Source organism: Equus asinus, chromosome 2 (assembly GCF_041296235.1).
Source record: "Equus asinus isolate D_3611 breed Donkey chromosome 2, EquAss-T2T_v2, whole genome shotgun sequence".
Lineage (NCBI taxonomy): Eukaryota > Metazoa > Chordata > Mammalia > Perissodactyla > Equidae > Equus > Equus asinus.
In genome coordinates, this window is record NC_091791.1 from 56,921,119 (window position 1) to 56,933,705 (window position 12,587).

At 40.2% G+C, this 12,587-nt stretch overlaps 1 protein-coding gene and 1 non-coding gene across 2 annotated transcripts in view; one reads left to right on the forward strand and one right to left on the reverse strand.

Annotated features, from left to right (window-relative positions):
• Positions 1-7,540, reverse strand: part of CTNNA3 (catenin alpha 3) — a 1,499,312-nt gene extending 1,491,772 nt beyond the window's left edge. Inside the window, exons 1-2 of the mRNA XM_070488663.1 lie at positions 7,283-7,540; positions 5,175-5,296 (exon numbers count right to left, since the gene is read on the reverse strand). The gene's annotated coding sequence lies outside the window, so the exon portion shown is untranslated. The remainder of the gene's footprint in view (positions 1-5,174; positions 5,297-7,282) is intronic.
• A 388-nt stretch (positions 7,541-7,928) lies between these two features.
• On the forward strand, positions 7,929-8,010 carry TRNAS-UGA (transfer RNA serine (anticodon UGA)). Its single transcript has one exon. It is a non-coding gene; the product is annotated as a tRNA-Ser (tRNA).
• Positions 8,011-12,587: the final 4,577 nt, after the last annotated feature.

The window sequence follows — 12,587 nt, forward strand, 5'->3', positions numbered from 1 at the left end:
ACTAGAAGACAGAGCATTGCCTTGTTCAGCTGGAAACATGCTCCGGCTCATGGCAACTCAATTCTTCTCCAATCTGTGCACGTTGGTGAATGACTACAAAAGCACTGTGAGTATCGATTTTGAGTTTACAAACAAATTTTAGCAAGTAGGCGAATTCGCAAATATGGAATCTGTGAATAATGAGGATCAGCTACATATATGGCCTGTCTCAAAAATCTCTAAGCTGTTTCATTAGTCTCTATGTAATATTAAGGCTTTTTAATATGTCTTAAAATCTAGTACGATAACTCTCCCCCTCTGCTTCTTTTTTAAGGCTGACTTAAGCTATTCTTGCACCTTTCTTATTCCATATAAATTTTAGAATAAGTTTATCAAATTCCTCAAGAAATCCAACTGTAATTTTAATTGGAATTTCAATTAATTTATACATTAATTAAAGGAGAATTGAGATATATTTATTAGGTTGTCCCATCCAATATGTGATATCCCTCCATTTATTCAGTTATTCTTGTCTTAGGATTTCAAAGTTCTTACCATAGAGATTTTTTATATTCCTAGATACCTTAGAGATATCATTATATTGTGAATGGATCTTATTATATTTTCCAGTTGGTTACGATGAGTGTAAAGAAATGCTATTGATTTTTGTAAACTGATCTTGTATCTGGCAATCTTGCAGAACTCTCCTTGGTTTTACATTTCTCAGTTGGTTCCTACGTCATCTACCAATGACAACAGTGCTCCTTTTACAACCCCATCACTGTTCCCTCAGACATACCAGCCTGGACCACCCTGCTGAAACTGTTTCCTTCCTTCAAGGCCCAGCTCAAACATTATCTTCTTTGACAGTCTTACCTAATTACCTGGCCTCATACACAACCATCAATAAGTCCTCCTTGTTCCCCACTGAAGTTAAACGCCAAGTTAAATGTGCCACCCACACATTCTACAGCACTCCCTACATATTTCTATTATACTACTCACTCATTGAATCAAAATTACTTGTTTATGTATTTCTCCACAAAAGAATGCACTTTACAACATCTTATGCTTATACACCTAGCATCAACCATGGTACCTAATATATAACACTCATGTAATAAACAGTTGATAAGTAAATGAATAAATTGAGTAGGCCAAAATGCTGCACACTGCCCACTCAGCACATGGAGAGAACAAATCAGTATTAACATAATCACTTATATGAGTAACTCATGTCAAATAGGCTTCTCAAATTCAATAAATGCACAAACAAAATCCCGAAAATTATACAAAATAAAAATAAAGCCCAACCATGTTTGCTTTTTTTTTTTGAGGAAGATTAGCCCTGAGCTAACATCTGCTGCCAATCCTCCTCTTTTCACTGAGGAAGACTGGCCCTGAGCTAACATCCGTGCCCATCTTCCTCTACTTTATATGTGGGACGCCTACCACAGCATGGCCTGCCAAGCGGTGCCGTGTGTGCACCCGGGATCAGAACCGGTGAACCCTGGGCCGCCGAAGCAGAACATGTGAACTTAATTGCGGCGCCACCAGGCTGGCGCCATGTTTGCTTTTTTTTAATTAGTATTTTAAGTTAGGATGTTTAAGAACTAAGCAAGTTCACAGATTACAAGGAAAACATTAAATGAGCTTATAATTAATAATACACTAATTTTCCCTGCAAATTTCTAGGAAGTCCGTAATGTTATAAAGCCAGTGAAAACACAAATACTCTACAAAAGATAACTTCCTCTGAGAGACAGAATTCAAGCTTTCATAAAACACTTTTTCCATAAAAATTTAAAAGTTTTCATTTTAAAGGTTTAATTTAACGGTAGGAGAAAGTAGAGCCAGCTTTCCATTAATGTTAAATATAAACAATTTAAGCATTATTAGTCACAAAAATGAAGGGCTAAACCCAGGAATCTCAGCAAGCATACAAAGATGGCTCTAGAGTTAAACACTAACAGCACCTCTAATAGTAATAGCTATTGGTTATTGAGGATTCATCATGTGTCAGACACTATGTGAGCACTTTAGAAATAATGTAAGACATCTATAAATTATCATTTAGATATAATGTAACGCTCACATCTATAAATTAGATACTATTAGATTATTAGACTATTAGATGAGAAAACCCAAGTTCAAACGGATTTATCTGCCAGACACAAAGCTAACAAATGGAGAGGTGGTTTATATGACTCCATAGGCCCTTTATTAACCACTAAGTTCAAGTAAGCAACTGCCTGTATGTTGAGATTAAAGGCAAAGAAAAGCTAATCAGTCCCAAAATATCTTCTTCATTGCTTATCATAGTTTCCAAATTCCTGCCTTTAAAGCCTTCAAGATAGGACCTGAGAAAGACTGTGAAAATACCTGATGGAAGAAGTGAATCACAAAGGACTAAACCAGAGAATGAGACACTGAGCTGCCAAGGGACAATAAATTGAGGAGATGGGAAGGACATAAACCTGAAACGAGGAGGCATGAAATAAAAAACACGAAATTCTAATAAATTAGCATTTTTAAGAACTCTCTATTGCCTGCTTTACAGTTTTACCAAATTCATCTATGTCTCTCCGGTGACATAGAAGATATTAGTAAGTATACACAGTACAAAGACAATATGGTAGGCAAGGAACTGCTCCCTCACCCTTCCTTCTAAAAAGATAATCTCCCGCAGTACAAATGTGGAAAATAAGGAGAATGAACTATTAAGCAGCCTTTAAACATTATGTTTTACAAAGTATTTTCAATGACATGGATAATGCTTATTCCATAATGTTAAGCCCAAAAATGATTAAAGTTTAAAATTGTATACATAATATTTTCTAAAACTGGTAAAATATGCATAGGAAAAAGCTTGAAAGAAATATTGAGGGAGTATAATTTTTTTTTTTAAGGATTGGCACCTGAGCTAACAACAGTTGCCAATCTTTTTTTTTTTTTTTTTCTGCTTTATTTCCCAAACCCCCCTGGTACATAGTTGTATATCTTAGTTGCAGGTCCTTCTAGTTGTGGGATGTGGGACGCCGCCTCAACATGGCCTGACGAGCAGTGCCATGTCCGCGCCCAGGATCCGAACCCTAGGCCGCTGCAGCAGAGCGCGCGAACTTAACCGCTCGGCCACGGAGCCGGCCCCATGGGAGTAGAATTTTTAAAAGCAAAAAATATTCTTTCATTTTCATCTCTACATCAGGATTTCTAGGCCAAGCCCAGAAACTTGTCAAATGCAATTTTAGCACTAACACTAGGGGGCGCTCTATCAGTGCCTAAAACGGTGGTTCTGCAAACTTGAACGTGGGGAGCCTGCGTCAGAACCTCTTCGAGGGCTAGTTAAAACAGATCGGGGGACTCTACCCCTAGAGTTTCTAATTCAGTAGCTACTGCATTTCTAACAAGCTTCCAGGTGATGCCAATGCTGCTGGTCTGGGAATCACACTTTGAGAATCACTGGTCTAAATAATTACACTTAATTATTGTGTATACGTACGTATTCATATACATATGTTTAATTAATATGTAACAATTTATTTTCATTTATTTTATTGTTATTTTAGTTTCCAATTTAATTTACTATCTGTAATTATTAGTAATTACAGTTGTGTGCTAATTATAAAACTCCATAGTTACCTAGATTTATTAGGTCTACCTGTTATTATGTGGTATTTTATTCCACACTAAAAAATAAGACAAAATAAGCTATCTGTATATTTGGTTAATAGAATGAGACAACAAATCTGGCTTAACTACTATACATGACTGACCAGAGCTGGCAAGAGTCTGCTTTCCAGAGAATGTTGCTTCCTCTGAAGATTCCTTATTAATTTCTAAATCTCACAAAATAAACAAAGAGCAGTTAATAAGAAAAACAGGAATTTGAGGCAATCTAATTTTTAAAAATAGAGTTTTAGGGGAAAATGAAAAGATAAAAGTAGTCTCTGGCCTTTTTCCTACTCCCTTTTCTCACGAACTCCTAAGGGTGCCAGAAATTATTCTCCATGAAATTCCACCCACTTTAAGCCTCACTCAGAGGAGAATCTCCATCACAGAATGACAATGATGATCATCCTACAGCATGTGACAAATGGCAGCATAATATGCTGGTGAAAAAAAGAAGAAACATTTACAGATCTACTAACATTTCGTAAATGAACCATTTCTTGATAAGATTTGCCTACTCTCTTGCCTGCATTTTCAAAGTCATTTCTAAATATGCTCAAACAAAATAATAATGTTAATCTAATTTTTTTAATATTGTGTTTGTTGTAATGTAATTTCTACATTGCTAGTTCAAAGAACAAGATAGGCAGGAAGGACATTAGTGTCCTTTTGTGAATTTCTCAAAAGAAAACTATAAACTGTGTACAGTGTAGTGTTGAAGGAATTGAATGATCAGAATATAATAATTTGGCTTATTTCCAGAGTGACTGATATATTAAGACCAAATTTTGAAGCCAAGGTACAAGTTTACATTCTAAGAAAAGCATCAGTATCAACATTTGGCAATCCTTTCAGGATAATGAAAATATTCTGGAACTAGATAGAGGTGATGGTTGCACCACATGAAAATGTACTAAATACTACTGAATTGTTCACTTTAACATGGTTCATTTCATGTTATGTTGATTTCAACTAAAAAAATACATAAAAGCAAAACAAAAAATTGGCAAGACAACTTTTACAATTTTCAAGTCCTTTTAAGTTTCTTGCTGCTGACATTTTGCAAGAGGAAAAAAATTTGAAAGGAAAATGTTGTATTTCTTATGTATAAACCAAGTGGGCAAATAATCTTAAATGGTAATCTCCCCAAAGCATTTAATTTGATTGGTGTGTCGTTGTCCCTCCCCACCCCACCCCCACCCCACCTGGTTCTTCATTTATTTTCCTTTCTCTCTTGGAGAGAGAGTCCCAGTCCCCTACTATTCATAAGGTTTTCATGGCCAATTTCTCTCCAGACACAATAATGATCTTTAACTCTTAGAGTAGTTTATTCTAGTATTTACTTCCATCCTTCTAAACAATATTCTTATACTGCTGTTTCTTGAATTTTTAGTTTCAGATTTTCTCTCTTGACTTTTTACTATAAAATATAAGGATGAGATAATAAACTCATGTTGTTTTAAGCCACTAAATTTGTGGTAATTTGTTATGTGGCAACAGAAAACCAATATAAGTCACATGCTCACCCACTGGCCAGAGGAGGGTAGGACACCTTGAGTAACAGTCGAAGTAAGGTTGTATCCAATGGGGGAAGGAGGGTCTTCCTTACGGGCAACTGAAGCGTCATTATCAGTTGGGAGAATGGATACTGGCATAAAGAAGAATAAAAATTATCCACCACAATATATTCAGTATCTGACATCTCACAGGCCTTCAACGTTGAACTCATAATTCTCCCCTACTGTTCGCTCTGTCTGTTGCCATATACACACATCTTGATCTACATGCCACTGAGCCAGAGACTAACAAAGAATACATGAGGGCAACAAAATCTAGTAAAAACACTGGGCTCATATAACAAATTATAGGGGCCAGCCCCATGGCCGAGTGGTTAAGTTCACGCACTCTGCTGCGGCGGCCCAGGGTTTCACCCATTCGGATCCTGGGCACAGACATGGCACCACTCGTCAAGCCATGCTGAGGCGGCGTCCCACACAGAAGAGCTAGAAGACACAGAAGAACCAGAAGGATCTATAACTAGAATATACAACTATGCACTGGGGGGCTTTGGGAAGAAGAAGAAGAAGAAGAAAAGAAAGAAAAAAAGAAGATTGGCAACAGATGTTAGCTCAGGGCCAATCTTTAAAAAGAAAAAAGAACATCTCAAAAAAAAAATTATAGTCTTGAATCTGCCATTAATTAGTTATGTGACCTTGGATAAGCCACACATGGGCCACAGTTTCCTGTCTGTAAATAAAGGGCTTGGATTAGCTGTAATGTTTCTGCCAGCATTAAAATTCTATGATTTTTTTTAATTCCAAAAAATCTCATCAAAATAAATTTTGATTTGCTATAAAAGAACAAAAACATGCCATACTGCTCCAAAACACGTGCCCCATCCCTCTCAGTATTCTGCCTCTGAAAGTGGCATCGAGAAACATTTTTAGAGACAGCCACAAAATATTTGCCTTCCACACTCAAAATTAGCTTAATAAAACTACCACATAAAAGACCGGAATCTAGGGGTGGAGTGGAGGAGGCGGCGGAATCACCAGAGGACCTTACCAAGTAAAATGTCCGTGGTTACAAGTCAATATTGTATGGTGTTAATGTCATGAATCATAATATATTTATCATAATTGTTTAGGAACATACGTATTTTATTTCTTTTTCCCTTACTTGCCAGTCTCCACATTAAATGGCAATGCTAAAGACTTAAGGTTGGATCTAAAAGAAGTCATTTGGAAATTCACACTTTTTGAAAATAAAATCTGCAATACTTTCGATCTCTTGGCTCATTTCAGCAATATGATAAAGTACAAAAAAAGGCGATTTCATTTTTTGAAAAGCCTACATTAACTCAGAAAAGTGGAAAAATATTAAATGTAGGTATTTCACTTTTGAAATCCTGCAAAGAAATTTTAATCACAATTGTTCTCACCAAAAACACATTAACTTTGTAATAGATTCTTTTCCTTTGCAGTCATCCTTTCCCCTCAAAAAAAACAAACCTCAGAGTAGAATTTTTGGTTTAACTATTTTAACTATAATCGTTTCCCATTATTGTCAAGGTTTTAAACAACTGAAGAGAATTCTTAAAAGGGGAAGAAGTCAAGAAAGAGAAAGATCTTTCAGTAAATATTATCATTCAACTGCACAGAAGAAAAGAATAAAAAAAGACTTCAAGATCAAGATACAACTAATAAAATAGTAAGACTAAATTTTAGGTTATCTCAGAGCACATGCAGAATCTAAGAACAAGATAAAAAGACAAAAATTTATCTCTTCTTGGATACTATCTCTTGGAAAACTGCAAGTTCATATATACGACAAAACATGCCTGGGAATGTCAGGAATAACTTTTTTCCCATACAGTATTCATAGAGAAATCGGGACCACTTGTGCAGCTCTCCCAAGTTAAAAAAGAGACAAAATTTCTAAAAGCAAAAATCTCAAATTAGATGAAACATTCTTAGAATTCTCAAGTATTTTGCCGCGTTCCCTGCCTTAATTCTCCGAGGTGGGCGAAGATGGTACCCGGTTCTGCGAGCTTTAACGAAATAACGCAAACAAAGCACCTAGCGCAGCACCTACAAGGGAGGAAATGAACAGCATTTACAGGTAGAATGCAGACCTAGCGTGCAGAACTTGGTTCTCAAACCATCTCCAAGGCTCCCCATCACTTGAGAGAGCTGAGACCACACTTAGGGCCCAATTTCTTCCAGAAGGGCTCACTAGGGAGAGGAGAATGAGAGATGGCTGCATGGGCAGCAGCCGGGGAGAGACGAGCCCACCGCCCGACTGCTCACGCCCCTCACGTTCTGCAGAGAGAGGAGGGCTGCGGGTGCCCGGGCCCCGGGAAACTCGGTCGGGAAAGCAGCCGCTCAAAGAAATGCAGAAACTTTCCAGAGCGCGGGCCCGCAGCACTGAACAGGATAGATCTGTGTTTCACAGCTCTCTCAAGGACCTAATGAAGAAGCGGGAGGGCAAAAACTAGATCGGCAACCAGAAGCCCAGCAAGGTTGCGATTTTCGGAGCGCAGCAAAGGGAAGGGTTTCTAAGACCTTCTCAGTAAAGGAGTTTACTTAAACTACTTAAGGAAGTTTCTAGTATTTCTTCACTTCCCAGATTTATCTGCAGCAACTTGAGCGGTCAACCCCAGCCGCCTCTCACAGAGAAGAGCTCCGGGAGGCTGTAGGCCCCGCCCGTTTGCAGGCCTGGCGCGCGTGCGTGCAGTTCTTATTACACTAAACTGTTTCCGCCTCCCCGTTTCTCTCGTGGCAGCGATGGCCGAGTGGTTAAGGCGTTGGACTTGAAATCCAATGGGGTCTCCCCGCGCAGGTTCGAACCCTGCTCGCTGCGGAAGCAGGTTGCTTCGGTTTTTCCACTTTTAACTACTACGATCAAAGGATACTGCTGACGCTTGCCGCTGTGTTTCCCAGACTGCATGCTAAGCAGCGCGTTTATAGAGAAGCTTTATGTACCCCAAAAAGCCGATAAATGTCAGTGCTGCGAACATACCCTGTATAGGGTGAAAGAAGTCTCCCTTTGTTCTAAACGGTAAGCTAACGGTTTTAGAATCTTGTTCCTCTATGTTTCGAGCAAGTTTGCAAAATAAAAATAAAATGAATACAAATATTGGCAGAAGTTTTCAAACTATCATACCCGGAACAAGCTATCATCTCTTTACAACTGACGGCAAGACTAATGCTACTTCTCCTCCCATGCCAGAATCACCTCCAACGGTTCCCCCACTACATCCAAAAGTCATGTGAAATGCAAGATAATAAAAACTTTCAAAAGTTCGACTTCTAAAACAAGATAGATACAGCCACATAGTGGAACACTATGCATGTAGCCACTACAATGATATTAACGATATGGGAAGGACTTCCTAACGCACTGCCAAATGCGCAAAGTTGGACAGGTTTGAAAACGAAACACATTATGATCACATTTTTGTCAAACAATTCATTTATATAATCATTTATGTGGCAAGAATGGGAGAATAAGACTGAATGATTGGGGGCTGGAAAGACGTAATCAAAATGTTAACAGTATTATTTCCGCGTGCTGGGATTTGGGGGGATTTTAATTTTTTTCACATAGTTTCTTGCTTAACTGAGTTTTCTAAAATTTGTATATTGGCCCAGTATTTTTTTTAATAATAAAAGAAAACTGTGAGGTTAGTCTTTGAGACCCTGCACATCCCCTTTCTGCTCCCTTTTGCCCAATTTCACCATCTCCCTTCCACCCCGTGCTTTCCAGGTGCTCTTATAGAGTTCCCTGACACCTCAAGGCTGGGAATAGTTTTCTGTGGTTCCTGAGGGGGATTCCACCCACACAGCCCCCATCCCATTTGAGACTTGAAGGAACATAAACACTCGCCACATTCACATCTTCAATCCATCCTCTCTGCCCAGTCCCCACCTCTTCAGCCCCCATTCAAGTCACTTATAAATGACGATTTTCATTTCCTAGCTGGTCTCCTTCCCTCTTTCAGTGAGGATCACATTCAGCTGCAAATAACAGAACACCCAACTCTAGTGACTTAAACACGTAGGGGTTTGTCTCAAGAAATCTGGGAGCAAGCAGTGCTCAGATGGAACAGGGAACAAGGCTCTTTCCATGTTTCTGCTCTGCCATTTTTTATGCATATGCCTCATCCCCTGATTGTTGTCTCATCGTCCTAAGATGGCTGCTATACCTCCATACCTCACATCTGTATTTACCTAGGAAGGGAAGAGACAAGAACCCTAAGTTTATGTCTCATTTACTTGCAAATGGCTACCACTAGCTACAAGGAATTCTAAGACAGTAAGTGTTTTTAGCTGGGAGTATTGCTACCCAAATCAAAATTGGAATTCCATTGGTAAGGAAGAAAGATGGATGGATACTGAGTGGGCAACCAGCTGTAACCGCCACACTTCTCTAACAGGAAAGTCACAACTTGTAGGCATCAGGCCTTCAAACAAGCTCCCTGTCTGCCTTCCCAGCCTTCCTTCCCTTCTCTCCCATCTCTTTTTTGGGATATCAGAAAGCCTCCCAGCACTGCATGCTGGCTCATGCCTTTGAACCTTTCTACGTGTTCACATACAATTACCTGGAATATTCTCCCATTGCCTTCATCCTTCTCCCCTCATTAGAAGAAGAAGGCTGCCCATCATTTGAACTCCCTTCCTACTTAGGAGTCTCGCTTTCTTTTTGAATCTAGATGTCAGGCTGCGATCCATTCCCCCCACCACCACCATCTCCATCATAGAAACTGAAAAGCCACATATTTGTTTTCCCAGACTCCCTTGAAGCTATGGAGACAGCAATGTGACCTAGGCCCAGCCAATCAGATGTGCTCATCCCCAACTTTCAATCTGAGCTACCAATGCAAAGAAGCAGGGTGGGTGGGGATCCATCCTGGTGCTGAGCAGAGGCCACAGTGGCAGCCACAGGGATTGCTAAGGGCAGTGGCACCAGGCCTGTGATTGGGGTTTACAGTTGTTCAACAGCAGTGACAGCAGTGTCTACACCAGACCGGTTTTGTGATGTCATTCTATCATGATCTTGGACTCTGCCTAGCCTAACTTACTCCTGTCCCATTTTCCAAAAGTGGCTTTGCAGCCTTCTTGGCAATTCTATGAAACAGTCAATATTCTTCCAGTAAGTTACGTTTTCTGCTTAAATGTGCCCCAATTTTTTTCTTTTTCTTTTTTTTTTTTTTGCTCCAAATACCACATACAGCTTCCCTCCTTACCTCACCGTCATCACCTGCTGGGAAAATTCTCTCTTCAAGTTTCGCTTTCTGGGTAAAGCATTCCTGCAATCCCCCAGGCTGACTCAGAAGCCCCTTTTTGTTCTCCTCTTCCCTGTTCTAGCAAGGATCACATTGACCTATTTCTGCCTGTTTGCTTCTCTTCCACTAAACGGTAAATTCCCTGAGAATGAGTAAAAGGATTATGTCTCTCATCTTTGTATCTCTGCCTAATACTGAGAAGGTACTCAATGAAATGTTGATGAAGAATGAATAAATACATGAGTCAGCACGTAGAGCCCCACTCATCCCCAGAAGGCCTAACAAAGGGGAGGTGGGGAGAGGGGGTCGACATGCCATCCTCCTTTGGAAGGTCACTCACTTTTGCTTTAGTATGAGTTAATTTAATGTACAGTATCCTACCCCTAGAATATTTTTAATTTAAAAAAGGATAGAGAACAGCAGCCTAACGATGTACCTGTCATTCCCTTTGCATTGCCTTCCCTTTCCTTATTTTTCCCTTGCATTCTTTTTCTTTTTCTTGCATTCTCTTGTCTTCTAGCACTGAAAGGGCAGACTGAACCAGTAGGCAAGCATGTGCAGACCTTTCTCTCTGCGGGTCAACCCCGACCTGGTCACCCTGAGAGCGGTTCACTTTCACCCTGGCGTGCGTGCAACTGGGATGTCAGCTCTCTCCGTGGCGAGCAAAGGAAAATACACGGAAGATTTCAGAGGGGAGATGTGGAAGGGGTTCTGCAGGGTGCTCCTCAGAGGACACTGCTTCCACCCCTCTTTCCATGTTTCTCTTCTCCAGAGTCCCTGCACCCCCTCACCCTCCTGGCATTCCCTAGAACCTGCTTTTTTTGACCCAACTTCACGTGGTGCACAATAGTGAGGATTTTCCCTCAAGACCCCAACTTTTTCGCTCTTTGATGGTACAGAGCAATTCAACCTCATCCTTGTCCCTTGTTATCAGTGTGCTCAGCAATCAAAGAGCCACCCTTAGAAGGCAGAGGAGGTTATAAATATGACATCGAACTCTCCTTCTCCCCTCCCAAACATTTCTCTTCTCACTTGTTTTAATACAAGATAAATCCTGCAACTTCCCAGAGTTCAAAGGTTTTAAATGTAAATAGACCAAAGTGAATTTTTTGCAAATTGTAATCAATTATCTGTAAACAAATAATGCTGATCATCCCATCCATCTCTAATCCAGGTCCTTCTCCATGTTCCTCATCCCAGTTTGTGGCATCTGTAGCCACGGAGCAGGACACACCCACTTGGAATCATCCTGATGCTTCCTGTCCTTCGCTCCATTTCCTCTCCAACCCAAGTGCCGCTGAGTTTACCCCTATATGCTCAGAATCCACTTTGTTCGAAATCTGCCACTGCTACCGGTCTAAGTCAATATCGCCTCCCATCTCCACTACTTCTCAGCCTCTTGTCTCTCCCATCCACTCTTCCTCCCCTCCACTCTGTTGTCTATAAAATAAAATTTTCTTTAAAATGCACATTTGATCTCATAACCCTTTTCCTACAAACTCTTCTGGGGATCCCCATGTGTTCTTACATAAAGACTAAAATCCCTAGCATGACCCCATGGCTTCCCATGATCCTGCCAGCATACCTATTGGGCTTCTGCCACTCATTCTCTAGTCAGGTGTACTGTCCTTTCTTTTAGTTCCTTGAATAGACCAAACTCTTTCCCACCGTAGGAATTTTACACATCCCAATGTCATTCTCCCCATCAAATTAGTCAGATTCCCTTCTAATGTGATTTCTTACCATTTTATTCTGCTTCACAACCCGTATCATACTTTGTGATACATTAGTGTGACTATTTGCTTAATTTCTCCCTGAGTGTGAATGTGGGGGGCATGTGTGTGAGTGTGTGTTTAACCACTAAATCCCCTTATCTGGTACTGAGTGGACCATCAATAAATAATTTTGTTGACTGAATTTCGTGGTTGTGAGGGTCAGAGAGCAAGAGGTCTCAGAATACCTGAAGGAGGGGAGGTAGAGACTCCAATGAGGGCGGGTAGACTCTGTTTTCCTTCAGCTGCGGGGAATGAATCAAAACTGTGCCTGCGAGATTTGTGCCCTGACTGCATAGATCAGCGGGAATATTGCAGCTGAACCATCTAATATATTGCAGCACAGTTTAGTGTGATTTATGAAGCTGTTATTTTGTTTT